The 22,624-nt window shown below is 42.9% G+C and overlaps 1 long non-coding RNA gene and 1 other non-coding gene across 2 annotated transcripts in view; both read left to right on the top strand.

Moving 5' to 3' along the window:
• The window catches only part of LOC125963115 (uncharacterized), a 64,846-nt gene extending 45,654 nt beyond the window's left edge, over positions 1-19,192 (top strand). Inside the window, exon 3 of the long non-coding RNA XR_007474891.1 lies at positions 17,100-19,192. This is a non-coding gene — a long non-coding RNA (uncharacterized LOC125963115). The remainder of the gene's footprint in view (positions 1-17,099) is intronic.
• A 2,450-nt stretch (positions 19,193-21,642) lies between these two features.
• On the top strand, positions 21,643-21,715 carry TRNAA-CGC (transfer RNA alanine (anticodon CGC)). Its single transcript has one exon. It is a non-coding gene; the product is annotated as a tRNA-Ala (tRNA).
• Positions 21,716-22,624: the final 909 nt, after the last annotated feature.

The following is a 22,624-nucleotide window of genomic DNA, read 5'->3' as shown; positions in this document are numbered from 1 at the left end:
GAGAGTGTGTTGTGATTCTAAATTTTTTTTGTTGCTAGATCTTTAGCTCTAGATCTTTAGCTCTAGTTGCTCTTATGGAAAGCAGTCCAGACCTAGAAGGAGCCACAGTGATGTTCATTAACAGCAAGCCCACTCAGAATAGGTCGGGCCTGGTTGATGGAGCTGGGAAATGCTTCTCTGAGAGCGAATGGTACCTCCTACTTTCCATTCCATCTTACAAAGCCAGGCCAGTGGAGGGAAATTAATTGCTGATAAATACAGAGGCACTTACTGCTAATAATTCAATCAGGTGTCAAGATAGAGCTGATTAAAAGAGGATTCAGAAGCTTCTAGTTGATGGAGGCTGCATTCCTTAACCATTCCAGTGTAAGACATTATTTTAATGACATTATTTATTCAGGTGAACCCTTCATTTTGTAGAGGAAAAACCGAAGCCCAGCATCTTGCTTGAGGACATTAGGTTTGAAAAAAGCAGAGTTTTAGAAAGTTTAGTCTGGTACCACAGCTGAAAACCTCCTATTGTTCTGCTACCAGTAGAGCCTCCGCTCTTCTGTTCTGGGCCAGCCTCTCATATTCCCGTTTCGTTAATTCAACAGAGTAATTCAGTGCCTACTGTGTGCCACACACTCTGCTGGTGCTGGGTACGAGCAATAAACACACAGCCCTAGTTATTGTTCAGCTGGTAATCTGAGAGAAAGACGGACAAAGAAACAAGCAAGGGGGGATGTACAGGATATTGGGGGAGCACCTAGGAAACTTACTTAATTCAGGCTGGAGCAGGAGGGGATATGGAGAGGGCTGTCATCAAAGGCTTCCAGGAGGAAATCTTATCATTCCATCTAAATTGAGAACTGAAGTTTAAGTGGGAGTTAGCCATGTGAGTCAGGGGTGGAGAGGAGCTATGTGTTACTACCAGAGGGGATACCATGCACAAAGGTCAGTGAAAGAGAGCGTGGTGTGGCCATGACAAGGAATGAAGTACTGACATATGCTACCACATGGAGGAACGTTGAAGACATTATGCTAAGTGAAAGAAGCCAGACACAAAAGGCCACATGTTGCATGATTCCACGTATACGAAAAGTCCAGAACAGCTAAATCCATGGAGGCAGAAAGTAGATTAATTAGTGGTTGTCTAGGGCAGATGGGGAGGGGGTTGGTGGGTGATGGTTAAGGGGTGTGGGACTTCTTTGGGGGGTGATGAAAATATTCTAAAGCTGAGTACGATGATGGATACACAGTTCTGTGAATATACTAGAAGCCATTGAAGTGTGCACTTGAGAAAAGAGAATGTGATATGCTGTAGAAACTAAAAGACATATGATATGGCTAGAGGAGAGAGAGAGAGAGGGGAATAAGTGGCAAGAGATAAGGTTGAAGAGATAGTATTACTACGAAAAGCTAACATTTATAGAGCACTGTTTGAATACTATGCATATATTAACAGAATATTAAAAACAACCCTAAAATGTAGGTACTGTAATTACCTCATTTTACAGATGAGAAAACTAAGACATAGGGAAGTTAACTTGCTCAAAGTTACACAGCTACTAAATATGGTAAAGCTGGGATTTGAACCCAGCCAGCCTTGCTCCCCAGTCTTACCATTACACTTTACTGTGAAAACAAGAGCTGATCATGAAGGGCTTTGGAAATCACGTTAAAGAGTTTAAATTTTGGGGACCTCCCTGGTTAAGAATCCGCCTTCCAATGCAGGGGACACAGGTTCGAGCCCTGGTCCGGGAAGATCCCACATGCCACGGAGAAACTAAGCCCGTGCACCACAGCTACTGAGCCTGCACTCCAGAGCCCGCGAGCCACAACTACTGAGCCCGCATGCTGCAACTACTGAAGCCCATGCGCCCAGAGTCCATGCTCCACAACAAGAGAAGCCACCGCAATGAGAAACCTGCGCACCACAACCAAAGAGCAGCCCCTGCTCGCTGCAACTAGAGAAAGCCCGCGTGCAGCAACAAAGACCCAGCACAGACGAAAAAAGGAGTTTAAATTTTTTGTTGAGGTCATTTTGAAGTGTTTTAAACAGAGGTGGTAAGATCAGACCTGCCTGTGTTGGAAAAGACCAACTGCATTCTTGTTGCGATGTGACCAAATGGATTGGGTGCAGGGTGGAGGGAGTAGTGGTAAGGTCAGAGGCAGTGGGTTCTCTAAGGAGTTGGTCTGAACTTGGGGCCCTGAAATAAGAATGGCAGTAGCAATGAAGATGAAGAGAAGTAGATAGATTTCAGAAATATTTATGAGAATTAATCGACATAACTTGTTGATTGACTGAACGTAGAGAGGGAGAGAGAGAGTCGAGGTTGACTCCGGGGATTCTCACTTGGGCAGCTGGGTTGATGGTGATGCTGTTTTCTGAGATCATAGAAAGAGGATGAATTCAGATTTGGGCATGCCGAGTATAAGTTCAAGTTTAAATGCTGAGTAGGAAGTTGGATATTAAGGCCCAAAAACCAAGGGGACAGACCACACCAGAAATACAGATTTGGGGAGTTATCAGCCTATAGATGGTATATGAAGCCATGGGAGCAGGTGCGTGCTCAGGATAATGTGTCAGGTGAGACGAGAAAAGGGCCTAGAAGAAGACACAGCCTCAAGGTACACCACTATTTAAGGATTGACAGGTGTGAGGAGACTGAGCTGGGGGAGCCAAAGAAGTAGGACAAAAAGCCGGAGAACCTGGTTTTCTAGAAGGCAAGCGAACAGAACGCTTCAAGAGCCAGGGCGGGTCAACTGTGTCAGTTACATCTGAGAGCTAATGACAGAAAAGTACCCGCTGAGTTGTGCAACGAGGCGTCAGTCCATTGGTGAGTGCAGTTTCAGCAGAGTGTGGGGAGAGAAAGACTGATTATAGTCATTGGGAGAGTGATTCACAAGAAGCTTGCTTTTTGCCTTTCTCCACAGATTCCACTAGTTGATTTTTCTACTTGACTTCCTCTCTGCCTTGTCTCGTCTCTCCAGCCCTTTATCGCACTGTAATTTTGGTAGCTCCTATTGGACACTCAGCCTCCTTTCCTTTTAAAGCTCCATTTTGCTGGTGATAACTAAATGGAAACAGACAGCAGATAAAAAAAAATCTGGGAAGGGATTTAAGGCTTCTAGAAATCTGATAACTTTCTTATCATGGTTATTTCCTAGACCAGTTTTTTCTAAAATATTTTCCGCAGATATTATATGATAAAAGGGTTTTAATGATTAAGCATGTTTCTTTACTGTCTGACATTTGAAAGCCTTTAATATGCTTATATAACCTGTGAATCTGTGGGTGCACTGAGCGTAGAATTAATGAGGCTGTGTTTCTCAAACTTACTTGATCGTGGAACCTTTTGTTGAGAAGCACTGATAAGATTAGTGTTCCACAGAAGACACTTTGGGCAAGTCTACCCATGCTTATAATTCCAAATACCCTTTTTTGACGGTTCTAGAAGTTTTAAAGCTCTCTTACTATTACTCTTCCACTCCTGAGGGTGGAGCTCGTGCTCCTTCACCACTTCTTCAAAGTCTACATCCTCTTGCTCTTACTACCACCCAGGTAAAGCCTAATATGGAGGTGCATACAGGATTGGAGAGACTGGAGGATGGAAGCCCAGCCACGATGCCATTGCAGAGGTCCAGCGTTTCATTTATTTATTCATCCATCCATTCATTCAGAGACTAATTAAGCACCTACTATGTGCCAAACACTGTGCATGGTCCTGGAGAAATATCAATGAATTCATGGTCCTGGAGAAATATCAATAATTCAATGGAACTTATATTCATAGTAGAGGGTGACAGACAGTAAACAGGTAGACAAAAATATAGAGTGATTTTAGGTATGAAGGGATGAACTCCTAAACCAAGTAAGGTAGAGGAAATAAGAATGGACTAGCGAAGTCTCAGGAGTGGGTATAGGGAATAGGGAGAGAAATTTCAGTTTGGCAAAGCTGAATGAATGAAACCCAGTCCAGAGTTTAGCATCACCAGTCCTATTTTTTGCTTACACTTTTCTCCCTCAGAGAAGCTTTGGGCAGCTGTTTCTCTGCTTACTTAGAAAACCAATTGGATTTCTTCATATCTATTGCTTGGGTAAGGACGTTAAGGAAAGCACAGAACATTCTGAAGGGCATCAGAGAGGTAGTTTTAGACCCTAACTTGACACAGGTTGAATAATAGTAACCTGTCCTGTGCCTTGTAGTTTTCAAAATGCTTTTCATCCAGGGTATCATTTATTAACCCCATGATATAGAAAAGGACATTGAGGCTCAGAGGCTGACTTGCTGAAGACTGTGTAACTGTTCATCCTTGGGGTTGGGACTTGAATTCAAGTCTAGCTGGCAGAACACCCACACATTGGTTACATTATTGCAGATTTAAAATTTCGCATGCTCATGGATATGTCTGGATTATTCTTGTGTATGTGTGTGTGGTAGGGAGAGGGGAGGGTAGAGAAGAGGAGGTTGGGGTAATGATTAACTATCCTCAGGGGAAAAATGGTCCCTGTTAATGTTTTTGGATCGAATGAAAGAGTTTTCAGGGCAAGGGCCAAGTAGCGATTAGATCTTTTTCCCTCCGAGTAATCCCCATTCAGGGCCACATAAATTGCAATCCTGAGGGGAGGAACTGTGAAGCAACAAACCCTTTAGTCTCTCTCCCAACTAGTCAGACACTTTGAATGAGAGAATTTGGATGGAGTTTGTGTGAAGGTTTAGGTTTTTAGATAAAGGCAGATGTAGTGAACTTGAAGAAGGCTCAGAGGAGCTGATAACAGGATTGAAGAATATAACTTGAATTAAAAAGGTTGAAAGGATTGGAATTGTTCTGCTTTAGACCTGCCTACCTCTCACATCATCTCTCATAGCTTCCTGCTTGCACGTTGTGTTTCCGAGGTACTGAAATGCTTATGCCATTTCACATCCCTCCCCACCTTTCTATGGCATTTCTCACCACCCAGTCAGTGTATCATGCTGTCCAATCTGCTCAGAATGCCATTTCTCCACATAGCCATCCTTTACTAAGAGTCAGCACTTAATGAGCTCTTACTTGGTATCTAGCACTGTGCTAAATGTTTTAGATGCAGTGGTTCGTTTCATTCTCATAGAAACCTTCTGAGGTAGACACTGTTACCTCCATTTTACATACAGGTGAACGGGGTTCAGAGAAGTATGGTAACTTGCTCAAGGCCACACAGCTAGTAAGAGGAACCAGGAGTTGAACCCAGATATTTCTGATTCCAGCGTCTGGCTGCCTATGTTAGTCTGGGTCCTCTGAGAAGCAGAAGCCAATATGGGGTTAAACATGCAAGGATTTCATTGGGGGAGACACCCAGTATGAGAGAAACTGGCGAGGTTGCTGGAGAAGGCTGAGAGCCATCAGACTGAGATGTAAGTCTGAGCCCTGGTGAGAAGAGAGGGGGAAGAAGGTCTGGTAGGAACATCCTAGATTGCCAGGTAGTCAAAGAAAGGTTAAGAGAGGCCTTCGCCGAGTCCTGGAGCCAAAGTCTGGTGTCAGTGGATTCCTACCTCTCCCCGCAGCAGGAGTGCCTTAGGGTCCCTGATGCGCTTCGTCCCTTCACTAAAGGCAGCCCGCGGGAAGTGCAGCCTTGTGCACGTTCAGGGATGGATTTCAGGACATGGCACCTCAGGCCCTTGATCAAATTATGCTCCTTGCAGTTCAGTATCACCTGGGCTAATTTTGTCCCTCCAGGGGACATTTGGCAACATCTGGGGACATTTTTGATTGTCACAGGTTGGAGGAGGGAGCTCCTGACATCTAGCGGGTGGAGGCCAGGGACGCTGCTTAACATCCTACAATGCACAGCACGGCCCCTACAACAAAGAATGATCTGGTCTAAAGTATCAGTAGTGCTGGGGTTGAGAATGCTGCTTAGCTGGAGGCCTGCAAGGTGCATTCTCATGGGCTCTGCGGTTCTTCCCCTCTCCACCATATTGCCCCTCCCAGTAAGCTTTCTCTGCCTTTCCCCCTTACACTCACTCCATTAGATGCTCTTCCTCTCCCGCTCTTATAGCACTCTGCAGTTATGCATCATAACACTTATCAAACCGCATTATTATTGCGCATATAACAAAGTGAATCAGCTATACATATACATACATCCACATAACCCCTCCCTCTCGTGTCTCCCTCTCACCCTCCCTATCCCACCCCTCTATGTGGTCGGTCGGTCACAAAGCACCGAGCTGATCTCCCTGTGCTGTGCGGCTGCTTCCCACTCGCTAGCTATTTTACATTTGACTTTTCTTAATATCTCTCAAATCTTCCCTCTTTACTCCATTCCTACTGCCATTGCCTTAACACTGACTCTCATCACTTCCCTTCTGGCTGATCGCAAGAGTCTCCTGACTCATCACCCTGCTTCCAGTCTTTCTACACATCCCCTTCACATTTACACTCTACACTGCTGCCACAGTGATAGTCTTAACACACATCTGAGCATATTATCTTCTAGCTTGAAATACTTCAAGGGCTTCTTGTGATCTTCAGGATAAAGTCCAAACTTCTTATCACAGTGCACATAGCTTTCATGACCTGGACCCCTGCCTGGCTTTCCAATCTTGTTTCCCATCACTTCCTCACACATACCTTTGGCTCTAACTGTTTCTCAACTCGGGGTGATTTTGCTCCCGGAGGAACATCTGGCAATAACTGGTGACATTTTTGGTTGTCGCAGCTCAGGGAAGTGAGGCGCTACTGGAATAGTGGATAGGATCTAGAGCTACTGCTGCCTCCCACAACAGTGAATTATCCAGGCCAAGATGTCAATAATAACTGTATCAACTACCTGTAGTGCCTTGGAAACATCATGCTAAATGCCTAAAACATGCCTGTCTCTTTTTCATCTTCGTTAACTTCCACTTGCCCTACGAAAATACAGTTAATTCTCATCTCTCCTGGGAAGCCTTTCCTAACCTCTCAGCCTAAACTAGATGTCCCTCCTTTGTGCTCCCACGGCCCCCAGTGCCCATCCCCTCAAGCACTTATTAGATAGCATTGCAATTATTTTATTGTCTATTCCGTAGACAGATTGAACTCCTTGACAACTGGGACTACAGTTTATTCACCTTTGTATTCCCCGTACTTAGCATGGTACCTGTTTCAATAAATGCTTGTTACATGAATGAATGACCACATGATCTAAACCCATGACTGCTCAGATCCAAAAGAGAGTAGAAGTTATTCCTCGTCATCATCCTCACCACTGGTCTTTCTTTGGGAGATGCCTAAAATATTTACTGTGATGTTTGGCCAGCAAACTTATTAGAAGTTGATCTAGAAAGGATTCCTTCATTTATTCAGCAGTATTTCATTGGTTACCTGCTATGTGCCAGACACTGAGCTAGACACTGAGGACACAGCACTGAATAAGACAGACATTTGTAAGTGGTCTCAAGGAACTTACAAATCTAGCAGGTTATACGTGTGTGACTGAAATCTAGTTAGTCCAAGTAGACCACCTTGGGGATCACAGTTAAGGGTCTGGAAATAAAATCTATTTGAAAGTTAGAGTGCTTCCCAGTCTGGTTTGATTTGCTTGAAGCAAATTGACCGTCTTGCAAATCCTTGGTGTAACAGGCATGTCCTTCCCCTGAGCAATACACAGAGTATAAATGCAGCTAAACTTGCTCTGTTTCTGGCCCTGAGTCTCCAGCCATAGGAAAGAATGTATCTGAAAAGAAGAAAGAAGGTTACTGATCTGAATAAGCTGCAAAATAAGTGGAGACCACCCACTTTCTTAATTGGCTTTGTATAAAGAAAATGCAAGCTCATTACCCATCTTGTCAGTTGCCCCACATCTCTGGAGCTGGGGCAGCAATTGAATAATGAAAAGCTCACTAGTGCAGAAACAGTTAACATTAACTATGGTACTGGGTGTCAAGTGAGGTTTGGCCTGTTATCTCTTTTCTAAGAGTCTCTCAAACTCAACTACAACGCCAAGATATCCAAAACAAGGGAGTAAATCGTTAAATTTTTTTCAAGTGGGTCTAATGATATTCACTTGACTTATTTGAGTAGCTTTGGGGTGAACTAATGCTACTAAAAGGCTTATTTTGACCACGATTGGAAAAAATGCTATGGCAAAGGTTGTGTTAAACTCCAGTATATGAGAGAATGGGAGGGACAGTATCCTCCAGATGCCCAGAGCAATTTCCAACTGACATAACCTTGGGAGTTACTATGGAGTCTTTGGGTGGCAGAAGAAACCTTCAGCTTCTTTAATTTAACAAGTATTTATTTAGCACCTACTATACATCAGGCAACATGCTGGGTGCTAGAGATACTGCAATGGAAAGGGGTGGCAAGACAAAAATCCCTGACCTGGTGGAGTTTACATACTATTGGGTAAACATTTGGTGAACAAAGATAAGCTGCTCTGCGTGTATGGGGGAATTCCTACTGAACTTGTGTTCAGCCTACCTCCCCACCCGTGCACCCACTCCCCCAGGCAGGTCTAGTAAGTAGAGACTGGATTCCTTTACAGATTCTGTAACTTTGGGGGAACTGAACTAGATATCAAATCATTGATGAAACTGTCTTGACCCTTAGGTGCAGTTGGAGTTTTCCCTTCAACACTTAACCTTGCCTTTCAGGACTTTAAGGCTATAAATGGAATCACTCTAGTTCTCAGTATCCATAGTTAAGCTCCTCTGTTTGCATGTTCAAATCCTGAGGGTGCCCCTTGGGCATTTGGAGAGAGCATTTAACACACTCAGCAGCCTCTGCAATAGAAGCCGCAGCGGCAGCGGGAGTGCATTCCATAAAAGCAGCTCTCTTCCTAGAGCCCATAATTAGAATGTGTTAACCACATCCTCTTTGCATCTGGTACACAGCAATTGAAGGGTGACAGAGGCAGAATGGAAATGGTACCCATAAAAATGTTCCACTATCTGTAAAGGTAAGAAGTTGGTGTTTATTCTCACTTGTCCACTGGAAGTCAGGTTTTTTTCCCTGCCCGAGATTAGACACCTATGGACTCCACACTATTTTCAGAGCAAGGCATTCTACGTAAAAGACCAGAGTTCCTGGCACATCATAAGAGTTCAAAACATGACAGCTATCATCATCATCATCATCACGATGTTAGCAGAGAATGAGGTACTGTAGAAGGAAACACATTGGATTGAGAGTGGTTCAGGTCTGTGATCTGATATTGTCACTAAATAGTCATGGAGTCTTTGGGAAACTCAATGTGAAGACTGGGATGTCTCACGTGGCATGGTAAGAAGTGCTCTCTGGCGTATGGAGTAAGCAGGAAGGAGGGAGTGGAAGGAATCTGCTCTCAGGAGCAGATTGGGGCTGGGGAGGAAATAATCAAGTTGCATAGTGTTACTAGATATCCAGATCTGCCCTTCACCCTACTCTGTGCCACAGGAGGCTGACCCATCTGGATTGCATTAATGGGCTCCCTTGCCTCCTGACTTCTGGTTGTGTTTGGCACTGACTGGACATTGGAGGGTGGAAGGAGAGTGAAGTTGGAGTATTTATTCCCTAGGCTCTCTCTTGATGGGTTGAGTACTGGCAGCAGCTGCTTCCCTCTACTGAAGGCCACAGCTCCTATAAAACCACACTCTTCACACTGTTCCCTCTCCTTGGCCCTTCGGGTGGATGATAGCTCCCTGCTATTACTATTTCCTGGGTACTACCTTGTCCCTTGTGAGGTTCCTACACTCTACTCACAGCTTTATAAATATCCCCTTTATGAAATTCTCCCTACATTACTCAATTTGAGTATGCCATCTGTTTCCTGCCCAGACCTTAACTGATAAACCTGGGTGATTCTTGTACTATATCCCAAGCCCAAGACATTAGCATCATGATGGCATAAGATATCCCTCCTTTTGGTCCCTCAAGCCCCTAGCACAGTGCTTGGCAAATGGTAGGCACACAGTAAAGATTAGTTAAATGAATAAATTAATGGCCTTTTGTCAGGATAGCTGGGTGGTCCAAAGGAAATAGCTAACTCAGGTATAATTCTGGTCATCAGGAGTTCTCGAAGGGCCAGTCTGGTAAAAGGAGCAGCCTTATGGTGGAGGCATAGGATTTAGGGAGAGCAGGATCCAGCTCTCAGAAAAAGGTTGGCAGAAATTGAGCAAGGATAGTATCTAAGACCCTAGTCACTGACTGAGGTTAAAGATAGGGCCCAAATATGGGTATTTAAGGACAGAAAAAGCAGCAAGGCAGAGTTAGTCTTAATCATTGACGTTTTGGAGGAGAGTGTCCTGATTGATTGACTTAAGGTCTGGAATCTATGGAGCAGGGGTGAAAGAGTCTAATTCAGTAGGCTGCAATAGTTTGAGACTCTTAACTAGTCATCCATGTAAGGTATTTATTGAGCTCCTTGTTCTGATTTTGACACTTACCAAACAATCTTCAGGACTCAACTCAGTTTTCATTATCTTCCTTCTGAGGGACAGAATGCACAAAGTAGGCAACAAGTACCATTTTTCAGTGTAAAATAAAGAGTGACTGTGTGTGTAAGGTTAACAACATGGGCATTAGAATAAGACAGACTTTTATAAGAATCCTAACTTGACCAGCTTGGGCAAGTCTTAACCTTTCTGAATCTTCGTTTATTTACTTTAAAAATGAAGGTGGTGATAGTACTTTTCTCGTAGTGTTGCTATGAGTGTTAAATGAGATAATTCAATATAAAGCACTTAGAACATTTCTTGGCATATAGTAAATACGTAGTAAAGTAATTTTAGTTTATCATTTATATTAATATTTGACTTTCTGTTTTATCATGGAACAATCCCTTGGAGTTTGATTAGCCCTAGAGCAACACATAAAATTAAGTTTCTGAATCCGCAAAACTGAGGAGATCCACGACCTGTGGCCAATCTTCATGATGCCACCACAGCCATTCCCTAGCACATTTGTATGCCAATCACTAGCATTGGCCAGAGGAGAAGAGTTATCTCTCCTCTTGGCTCCCCCAGCTTTTTGTTTTGCTTCTGTCATAGTGAGCTCTGTAAGAGAAGGGGAAGACACAAAAGTAGGGGCTCAGATACGCTAGTTGAAGATTTTTAGAATAAAATTCATTTCCATACATCCTTCTAGGACCTCAACCTCTTCTGAAGAATAAGTTGGGCACTTTCAGCACTTTCAGGGCGCCTGCTTCTCTTCTTGTTCCAATCCCTATTCCTTCCACTCCCAGACACCTGCCTCTTGCTCTGAACAAGTGTTGGAAAGCAAATATGGCCGAAATAAATACCATTCAAGCAGTGCCTACACTGCAGGGAGCCCATAAAAGGGGAAGGCCCCTCTAAACTGGAGATCTGTTTATTTTGCAATTAACAAAAGGTCAGGAGGCCTGGCATAGAATCCAAGTGTTACTCTGCTGTGTTAGCAAGAATTGTGGGGTTTGAAAGTTATTGCTGGGGATTTGGAATTTTTATTATGAATTCCAGGAAGCCAAAGGTTTCTGGGTAATATGTGAATCACAGCAAAGTATTCTGCCATCCTTTGACCCAAAGTTAGCTCCTTTTTGGTGATATAAAAGGTCAATAGGTCATGGGAGCTCCTCTGTGTTACCTTAAAATGACCCCTTTTGAGGATGTAACAGATTATTAATCAGGAGCCATATCAAGGAGCTATGGCTAGGGAGGAGCGAGCCTTCAACCTTTGATTTAGGAGCTGGGAACTTACAGTTCTCTTTCTTCCGTGGAGCCCTAAATTGGCTTGACATAAGTTTAACAGGAACTTTTATTTAGCTGTGGTTCTTTTCATCACAGGGTATTATGGGATATCATCCATTCAAAAAAAGTGTCGAGCACCTACTATGTACTAGGTACTGAGCTAGAGTGATGAAGACACATGAAAGAATAAGAAGACTTTGTCTTCAAAGTACGTAAAGTCCAGTGGGGACACAGACACGGAAACAGAAATGCAGTACGTTGTCATGGGTGATGTGGTGGAGTATGTACAGAGAGACCAAAAGGAAAGAGTGGCCCAGTGTAGCCAGGGAAAGAGTGAGGGACAGGAAAGACCTCATAGAGGAGGTAGCAGAAAGCATCTTTTAAATAAGAAAAGCGCCTCCCTAAGATTCGCTTCCACCTGCTTTGGCCACAGCATCACTGATCCTGCCTTTTCTTTAGCCCTCTTCTGTTGGCTTGTACCTACTTGTACTTTGAAAATTGGTTTTGAAGTCTTAATTGTAAGATTATGCATCTCAAATTCGTTGACTTTGCCTTTGAAGCTAAAATGCTTATGCTCTTCTATCCCTCAGTTAGTGCATATATTACGTTGGTTAACAATGGAATATTTCTGTACTACGTGTGTCATCTCAGACCGGAAACTTCTTGGAAGGGGAATCCCTTTGTTGTTATAAGCTGCCTGCCTCATAAGCATTTAAAGCTTATTTCATGGGCTTCCCTGGTGGCGCAGTGGTTGAGAGTCCGCCTGCCGATGCAGGGGACATGGGGCCGGTCCGGGAAGATCCCACATGCCGCGGAGCGGCTGGGCCCGTGAGCCATGGCCGCTGAGCCTGCGCGTCCGGAGCCTGTGCTCCGCAACGGGAGAGGCCCGCGCACCGCAAAAAAAAAGCTTATTTCATGAGGTGCATGCTGGGAGGTGAAGGTTGATAAGTATTTGGGCTACAAATCCCAGTTCAGAGTATTTTCCTCTTAGCACCAAACTGCCTCAGACCCTCAGTCACATTTCTCACCTGCTCCTCACCAGGTAAGCTCACCAGGTAAGCTCCTATCACCAAGTCTTGACTCTCCCTTTCTATTTCTATTGAAGAGAATCAGAACCAGAAAAGCATCATTGTTTCTTTTTCATTCCTATGGCTCTCAAAATGCTTTCTCAACAGCAAGTCACAATTCCTATCATATAGGAAACAAATACAACTATAGATTGACGTGTGTGTGTGTGTGTGTGTGTGTGTATACACATATATAAAACCAAAGGCCTATTTAAAGCTTCTGAACCTGGCTAGATGTCTTCTTGGGAAACTCCAACTACCACATAAAGACTAGAACCCTTGGCATGATGGGGTCCCACATGCTTTAGAGATGAAGTGCTCTTTATCTGATTAGAAAAATGAAATTCTCATTTAAATATTCTCTTTCTGCATGTCCGTTAAATAGCTTATGGTTAACTTTTTTCTGAGCATGCATTTATAGCTTGATGATCTTAGAAAATATTATTCAAAAATAACACATCACAGGTATCATTGCAATCCAAAGAGATGTTTCAAAGAGAGTGACTGGCCAGAGCATCCTCTAGGATACCTCTAAGTTATCTTTTTGATGAGCATTTGGGCTTCATGTTTACAAATGAATGAAAGCTAATTTAATTTAACGTTAGCTTAATAACTGTCATGAGACCAAAAGAGAGTCAGTCAAAGAAAAACAAATCTGTTTGGCACTCTGCAAGAAAGTCGGTGCCCATTCTTGCTGTAATGCAACTTTCTAGTGAGAACCAAGGTAAATAACAAGTTGGGAAAAATTGTCACCTATTGATCCTAATAGTGAGATGTCAAACAATGTGTCTCAAATTAAGAGAGAGGGTGAGAGAAATCCCCTGTTTTTCTTTACCACTTGCAAACTACTCGAAAATCTCCCTCAGCAAAATCTCATCTATTTGGACTAATGGGGGTGGAGGCAAGGAGACCAATGTGAATTAGTGACAGGTTGGAATTCTGGAATGTTTTAAAACATGCCCTTTTATTAGTTGAAGTCTATGTGTACAATAACTCAAACTAACTGTTCACAGTGGTTCCCAAGAGAGATTCTCAGAGACTTGCCTTCGTGAATAGATAAGACCCATTTGTTATTAGCAGTTTCCATTGACTCATAAACAATGTGCTGAAGTCCTTAGAAACAGTTTTTTCCTTTACGGAGATAAAAATGCATTTGCGATGTGGTTTAAAGAATCCTGCCCAGCAAACTTCTTCTTCAGGGAGAATGCAAAGAGATCCATCTGTCTCTAGAATCCCTCACACACAGTTGGTGTCCCCTGAGGGACTGAAGTGTGACTGCTGGTGGGGTGAAGTAAAGGAGGTTCACCCACCTGTCTCTGTTAAGAGAAGCATAGAATGCAGAGTTAGGAGAAATACCCCTTCCCCACCCCGGCGTCTGCTAGAGCACTTCTGGTAGCAGGAATGGAGATCACTACCTCTGGAAGCTGGTCAGTGCTAGTGTTTAGAAATGGGTTTCCTTTACTCTCCATTCTTCGAGGGGAGAACAGCCCCTCTAAGCCTCTGTGAATGTGGATTTGCCTCCCTGCCTCCTCCACTTGAGTGTGAAAGTGGGAAGTTGATCTGGTTGCCCACCCATCTCCTTTCCTCCCCCACTTCTTCCTCTGTCATCCTGGAACCCTGTAATAAAAAACAAGAAGGAAACTGTTAGCTGAAAACCAGTCTTGTCCCTTCTTGGGTTATTTGCCTACTCATTAGGAATTGTGGACGATCCTAACCCTTCAAGATTCGAAAGGACTATAATTTTGGACTGTATGACAAGCAGTGGCGTTGCTATATTTTTGAGAAATGGATCAGGGGCACCATCTAGTCAAATCACGCTGTGTGGACAGCATGCCGTCCTTCCATCCCAAAATGCACTCACCTTTGCTCTGTTAGGTAATGTAAATATCCAGCTGCCTGTCCATATCTGGGCTGAATGTTTGTGTTCTCTTGTCTGTATGGCCTTGACACGCCTGGCCACATCATGAAGGGTCTGTATTACAATGTAAACTCCAGCAAAGGGTTTGGGTTTGTTAATCTTTGAACAATTCTCACAAAAAGAGGTTTAATAAATGCTTAAGTTTTTTTTAATTGTGGTAAAATACACGTAACATAAAATTTACCGTCATAATCATTTTTACGTGTACAGCTCAGTAGTATTAAGTATTTTCACATTGTTGGGCAACAGATCTCCAGAACTTTTTCATCTTGTAAAACTGAAACTCTATACCTATTATGTGGTAAACTCTCCATTCCTCCCTCTTCCCAGCCCCTGGCAACCAACCATTCTACTTTCTGTCTCTATGAATGTCACTACTCTAGACACCTTATTTGGGTGAGTTCATACAGTATTTGTCTTTTTGTGGCTGGCTTAATTCATTTAGCATAATGTCCTCAAGGTCTATCCAGTTGTAGCATGTGTCAGAATTTCCTTCCTTTTAAAGGCTGAATAATATTCTATTTGTATGCATAAATGCTGCTATGAACATTAGTATACAAACAGCTGTTAAAGCTTCTGCTTTCAATTCTCTTGGACATATACCTAGGAAAGGAATTACTGGATCATATGGTAATTATATTCTTAACTTTTTGAGGATATTAAGTTTTTTAAGGAGGCAGAGAAACATAAAGTAGATGCATTATTATATTAGAGTGTCCCATTTCACCACATATTTATTGGGTTCTTACCATGTGCTCAGTGCTGTGTCTGATATAACTTGGAACCTTATGGTTCCTTCTTTTCTCTCCCTACAATCTAATCTCCATGAAAGTGGGGATTTTTGTATATTGTCTTCTTCTTTACTGCTGAATGCCCAGAACCTAGGATAGGGCCCGACATTCATTCATTCATTTGTTCAGCAAATACCATTGAATATCTAGTATGTACCCGGTGCAAAATGGTCATGAAAGTCAGTGAGGAAAGCAGTGTTTCCTGTCTTCTTGACGAATGGGCAGAGTGGATGGAAGGAGGTAACAGGGTCTTTCCCAATCACTTTGTGCCCTGTCAGGTAAACATTGGTGATCCCCTACTTGCAAAGGGGGCAGGGGTGAATTTAGAACCGAGAGAGAGAGCAGCTCAGCTGGAAATGAAGATCAGTGGAGACAGAAGCTTTTTCCAAGTGGGCCTGGACAGGCAACCGCCCATTCACAATACTGAAGCCATATTGAATTAGGAAGAGAGCAGAGAGCAGTACTTGACTATCCAAACCAACTGCTTATCTTAGCAGGGCACAATCAACTCTTGACTGAAAAGAATTTTATTTCACGATTGCATCAAATCTGAGTGAGGAAATGGGGAGCCACTATGGCCCAAGCAGTGCTTTCAAATTAGGGGGCTTAAGATATTACCTCGTACCTAGTCAGTCCCACTGAGTTCAACAAGGTAGTATTTACAGAATATTCTCGGAGTTCTCTGGGGTTCACAAAATGGTGCATTCATTTAACAATGCCAATTTAAGTCCCCTTCCCTAAATTAGCATGAGATATCCTATTGAAAAAGTTTGGCTGGTAGGAAAATACCTAGGGTTCCTTACAAAGCCCTCAAAGGCACTTTGCTGTCCTATGCTGGTTCCAAATATGCAGCATTTCTTACCCCTTCTGTGAGCCTCAGAGATTTTCCTTGTCTATTTTTCTACTTTTAAAACAACCACCACCGCTTATTCCATTTCTTAGGGTCCTTTTCACTTCCTTTGGGGTAGGCTGTAATCTCTCCCTTATCCTCTTCTTGCTGTCCTCCCAAACAGTGTTGCTACTTCAAGGGAATAAGAAAGTCACCAATACGGAGAACAGTTATGCAAACTCAAGCCATTTCACAAAGTTCACAAAAATCAGTGTCCCTGCTTCCTTTCCTTTAAGGTACCCAGAAGCCCCAGCGTACTCCTGCTTTCTTTTATCTGTGACGGTGGCGCTCCTTATTGCTTATAGGATAAGGCTACACTAATTAGCCTAGCATTCAAGGCCCTCTATAAGCAGACTAAGGTCTACCGCTCCATTATTATCTCCCACTCGTCTTCCAGTCTACAGAAACTGTCTGCTCCCGTCAAACGGTCTCCTAATTGTTCCCCCCCCCCAAAACTATTTTCATTCCTGTTTCCTGGTCTTTGTTCACATTAATTCTTTCAGGCTCTCTGCTACTCTTTCTTCAGGGCTTGGAGTCTTACCTTTTGTGACCACCCGGGCCCTTTGGGCAGAATTGCTCCTTCCTTGGAATTCTAATAATCCTTCTAGTGTGAGCCACTTCTCTGGACTTAGCACACCGGAGTACACGTGTGTGCAGGTGTGCCTAATGCAGATGCTTATTATATCTGTAGGGCTAACAGTACTAGCACTGAGTAGGGACTCAGTAAACATTTATTTTTAATGATGATGTCATGTTCTTGAAGGCTGTTCTTTCTTTCCCTAGGTAATGTTTACTAACGTGAATGAAGCGCTGCTGAGACTTGCTCATGTTTTTAAAAAGATGAGGATGGTGATGACTCAGTGGCAAGATCTTTTGGCCGAGAATTCATCTTGAAAATACTTGTACTAACCTAGCAACACACATGTAACAAGGGGAAACAGCCCAAATAGGCTTAAGATAAAGCAGGAGAGATTTTTAGGATTTTAGTAAGCAAGACTTTCTCTTTCTTTCTTTCTTTCTTTCTTTCTTTCTTTCTTTCTTTCTTTCTTTCTTTCTTTCTTTCTTTCTTCCTTCCTTTCTTTCTTTCTTTCTTTCGTCAAGATGATTAAACACTGGAATGAGCTATAGAGGTAGATTATTGAGAAGATTTGGAGGGGTGGACAATTCATTCATTCAAAGGAAAACTGGGAGGCAAAGTAAAGGAAGGGGGAAAAGTTTAAGTATGAGGGATTTGGCATTTATCCATGGAAAACAGAGGAAGGCGGATACAATCTTTTTTTTTTTCTTGCACTTTTTGGTCTCTCAACTATGTATGGCTTCCCCAGCAGGATGAAGAGCTTGTGGTGGGTGGAGCTGCTTCTTCGCTGTGTTGTAGAGCCATCAATCAGGCCAATAAAATAAAAGAAGGCAGCAGATGTTTTTCTCCCCAAAGAAGGGGTTGGAATGGTTACCGAGTAACTGTTTTTCTGGTAATGTCCATATACCTTCAGTCACAAAACGATACAAACAAACAACCGTAGCTCTGATATACTTCACCCAAAGGAATGTTGTGGGTGACGGGTAGGGAAGGACGTGCTATTACGAAGAAGGGGCAACGGGAGTTGGAAAAAAATATAGGCTCGAACATGTGGCAGGACAGGAAGTAAAAGAATAAAAATAAGTGGTGCAAAAAGTCACTGAAGGAAAAATATGAAAACCAAAAAAAAAAAAAAGTTAGTGGGACACTCACTACATAGAAAACAAGTTTGGAAGTTTGTGATTAGATTCTTGGAGGAGAGTGTAGACTGTGGCATATACTGCACAAAAAGCTGATGATCAAAGCCAGTATAGAACACGTCAATCCCAGAAACATCGGAGCTTGGACTGCTCGTTCACGCAATAATTTTAGGTGTCCAAGAGCAGGAATCTGTATTTTTAATAAGTGCTTCTACTGATTCTTAAGATCAAGCAAGTTTGGGAAGCACTCTCCTGTAAGGTAGTAGAAGGAGTTTCCATCAAAATGTGAAACATCAAATGATTTCACTTGAAAGACAACTCATACAAAAGACAGAAGGAGAAGCGAGATAAAAGACTGAAATTTTGATTTGGGGAATAAGTAATTATTTTTTTGCCCTGCTTGCTCCCAAAATGATTTAAGGTTGCACGGTTATAATATTAATAATGAAAGTGCTTTCTATCAGCTTGGCACTATACGTGTATTTTATTATTTGATGCCCACAACGACCCCCTGAGGTAGAAAGTACAATTGTTATCTCCATTTTACAGATGAGGAAACTGAGACTCAGAGAGGTTAAACTAGGAAAAGGTGGAGCTGGGATCCAGAGCCTCTGCTGATCTGAATTGTTTCACGAAACTGCTTACAAACATGGAAACAGACCGATCCAAAAAGCCCAGAAACAGCAACAAAAAACACAACTAAGTGAAGAAATTTGGATGAAGAAAAAATAAGGGAAGGAAAATGGGTGAAGCTGGGATAGGGTCCTGTTCATTGATTACACATTTGGCTCTAAGCTTTCCAACGGTCAGAGGGAGAAAGGAAACATCTCTTGATTCAGAGCATCTATAAGATAAAAGCAAACCTGCTTTTTAGGAGAAACATAACGATTTCTGGTAGAATTTCCTGAGAGAAATGTCCCATGTGGACATTTCTCCTCAAAAAGAGGAGAAATGCTTCTATTGAATGTGTTTTTGTCACAGGAGAAAGGAAACTTTACTGTATTAAGTTTTTAAAGCTTGGGAAAGCAAATGTTTAAAAAAGGAAATAATTTAAAGATGGATTATAATATCATTCCCTTGTAAATATGTTTTACAGTTCACACTTCTTATAATAAAAGAACTGCATGTGGAGTTTTTGTCTTTGGAGATCTTAAAGAGAAGGGTGGCTATTCCTCTGGCCTAGATGCCTGAAGGCAAGGACTGCCTTAATGGGCCCCCTTCCAACTCGGGGGCTGTGATTCTATACTTCTTTTTTTTTTTTTTTTTTTTGCGGTACGCGGGCCTCTCACTGTTATGGCCTCTCCCATTGCGGAGCACAGGCTCCGGACGCGCAGGCTCAGCGGCCATGGCTCACGGGCCCAGCCGCTCCGCGGCATGTGGGATCTTCCCGGACCGGGGCACGAACCCGTGTCCCCTGCATCGGCAGGCGGACTCTCAACCACTGTGCCACCAGGGAAGCCCGATTCTGTACTTCTGTAGCTGTGCAAACACTTCTACCTGGGGCAGCTTAACCAGTCTTAAACATAAAGATTCAGCCACAGCCATGGCAATGAATGCTTCCATTGTGAGAATCCTTTCTGATAAAATAAATGTTTTAAAAAAAACCACACATACACACACACAAACTACACACACACACTAAAACAAAACCTCCACAACATTCGGAATTAAGACACACCCAAGTGAGACATTTGCAGTAACAAAAGTTTCACTTAGTAAATGCTTGTCACTGGGGATGGAGAGTCAGCACTTAGGCACCACTCATTTAACTCCGAACGTTTGCTGAAGTCCTTTGTGTCTTAGATGTCAAAGAAATCTTTTCTAAGGGGGCCATCAGCACCCCCTCAGGGGTGATGTTTTAAGCCTAATGTGAAAAAGAAAGCTTCTCTAAAACTTCTTATATGATTAACACAGTTGAATGCCCTTTATGACAAAGCATGGGGAGTGCAAATAAAATTCTCTTCAGGAGGAGACCTTCGTCCCCCCTTTTTTGCTTAAATCATTTCCTAGCCATGTAACACGGGGAAAGAACGTTCACATTTCGGGGGGAGAAAAGCTCAGGGAGATACAGCTGTGCCGTTTAAACTGACCCAACTCTTCACGAATCGGGTCAAATGGCTCAGACGAGGCTTCCTTGCTGTATGTAGTGAGACTGAAACCCGTAACGGGAGAGAGAATCGAGTTAACATCACTGTGTGCATTAGGAAATGTGTTACGTGGCAATAGCTAACCGAAGCGCATTTGCCTTTGAGGGTCTATTTGAATCTTTGGCCTTCTGGCTAGCACAGCATGTCCAGGAAGAAGGCACACAGGAGGTTTCCCTAAAAAAAGAATGAGGTGCTTTGCCTCTACAAAGCGGGGTATGGTTATGCTGCTGTCAAGTGAAAGACCTCATCCTTCCAACAGAAGGTGTCACCCTCTGGAGTGCTTGATGGACTCTGCTACCCTAACACATTTCCCCTTTATAAACAGAGTCCAGCGGCTTTGGCCTTATCTACTTGATTCCAAAATAGCTCGTCAATTTAATAGCATTCAGGTTGTTTATGCACACACAAGGCCCTTTGAAAATAACCCTTTTCATGTCGCCAAACAGGCATTTTGAAATCAACTAATTGGATGGTTGTCTGAATTCAACTCGTTGTTTTAAAAATAACCAGTTGTTCCACTGAATTACATTTTTTTACCCCCAAGCCAATTGGTGTGTGTAGACAGAGTTTGAGTCAATCCAGATGGCTGGCTGCATTTTTGACTTGAACTGACTGGATGTTTTGTGGTCAGATATATACAGCTCTTGATAGCCACTGGGGAAATGGAGTAGAAGGGAAGGAAGGTGTAGGAAAGTTAGGAGAAGTTATATCAACAAAAGTTTCCATCTTGAGTGTTGTGGATCCAGACATTTTCTGCAATCAATCCTCCCTCCTCCTCAACACACATGCACACGCACACGTGCACACACACACATGCACACACACACATAGTTAAGAAAACAGAAATAAAGTAATAACATCCCTCCCAGCTGGCTCTGCTCACGGCTGTGGGTCTTTTCTTTCTTTCTTTCTCTCCATGAATTTCTTCACTGCTTGGGTGGCCTGTGGAGGGATTCTGGCAACTCAGCATCATTGGTTTAGCTCCGTCTTAGGCTAACTTTTCCTTCCTGTGGGGAGCTCTCCTTTGAGGGACTTAGTGCCCCTCTCAGTCTGTAAAAGCAAGGCAGGAAAAAGAGGGCTTCAGTCAGACCTGAACCCCCTAATTCCAAGCATGAGGCCTGACTCTGACCCATGGAACCACTTTTCCTGAGGGAAGCTGTGAATTTCCCGTAATGAACGGAACCAGTCTTCCCTACCCAGGCGTTACTACTACATTTTGAGAAATCCTGAGTTTTGTATCATCTATGGTCTCCATAATTAGCTGTCAAATTCTGCTGGCATGAGGAAGTGCAATTCAGATGCTTTCAAAGCCTACTTCATGTGGACTTAATTTGATTTCTTCATTTACCTTACTGATAACATGATGAAAGTAGAACAGAGAGACTTCCCCTGAACCATCTTAGGTTTTTCACTTACAAGGAAGAAAAGGTTCTCCAAACATTTAAAATCAAACTGCAGGGATTTCCCTGGTGGTCCAGTGGGTAAGACTCTGCACTCGCAATGCAGGGGGCCCAGGTTTGATCCCTGGTCGGGGAACTAGATCCCTCATGCGTGCTGCAACTCAGAGTCCACATGCCGCAACTAAGAAGACTGCATGCTGCAACTAAGACCTGGCACAGCCTAAATATATAAACATTAAAAAGAAATCAAACTGCAGGGGTGATTTCCAAAATGTCTTCCAGTTTTTTCACAAATTTTGAGTGAATTATATGACACAAACTCACTTTTCTACTGCCAGCGTTGTACCTTTTCTATCTTGTGCAAAGGTCATTGCTTGCAGTGAATCGAAGAGCACAAGAAATATTCTGTTTGAAACCTGGCCTTGCCTCTGTTGTCCCCAACTTTTCTCTCTCATCTAGTAAATCCCAAATGGGCATGTTTTTCATAACATGTCATTTTTTATGCCTGGCCCTTTAAGGTGAGTATTGATTCCCGTGAGGCTTTCAAAGACACCTGGATAACATTCAAAAGTTTCTGCCTATGACATTTAGGTTTTAAACCACTGCCACATGGCTTGTTGGGAGTTTTTAGTTTGGAGGTATTGGAGGTATATGACTTGAGTTATGGTCCTGTCTTCATTGCTGACCTGCTATGTGACCTTGGGAACATCACTTTACTCTCTGAATCTCAGAGGTTTTCTCATCAATGTTATGGGGGTGATAATATTTGCATGCCTGGTCTATCTCAGTGGGCTGTTGGGAAGAACAATCCAAATAAGGTATGGGGAAGCCCTTTGTAAGAAGAATGAAGTCTTAAACAAACGTAAGAGATTCTAAAAGGAGACAATTTAACTGGGATTATCAGGTAGTCCTGAAAACTTGACCCTTCCTTCTCAGATCAAGAGGTTTGTTGTCGGGTCACAAAATTGCACTGTGTGTTACCGTTACTTTAATCCCTGTTTGTTGGATTCAAACACCCCCGAAGATCAAATTCTACGGAAAAATG

Source organism: Orcinus orca, chromosome X, assembly GCF_937001465.1.
Source record: "Orcinus orca chromosome X, mOrcOrc1.1, whole genome shotgun sequence".
NCBI classification, from domain to species: Eukaryota; Metazoa; Chordata; class Mammalia; order Artiodactyla; family Delphinidae; genus Orcinus; species Orcinus orca.
This window is presented reverse-complemented; position numbering and strand designations above follow the sequence as displayed.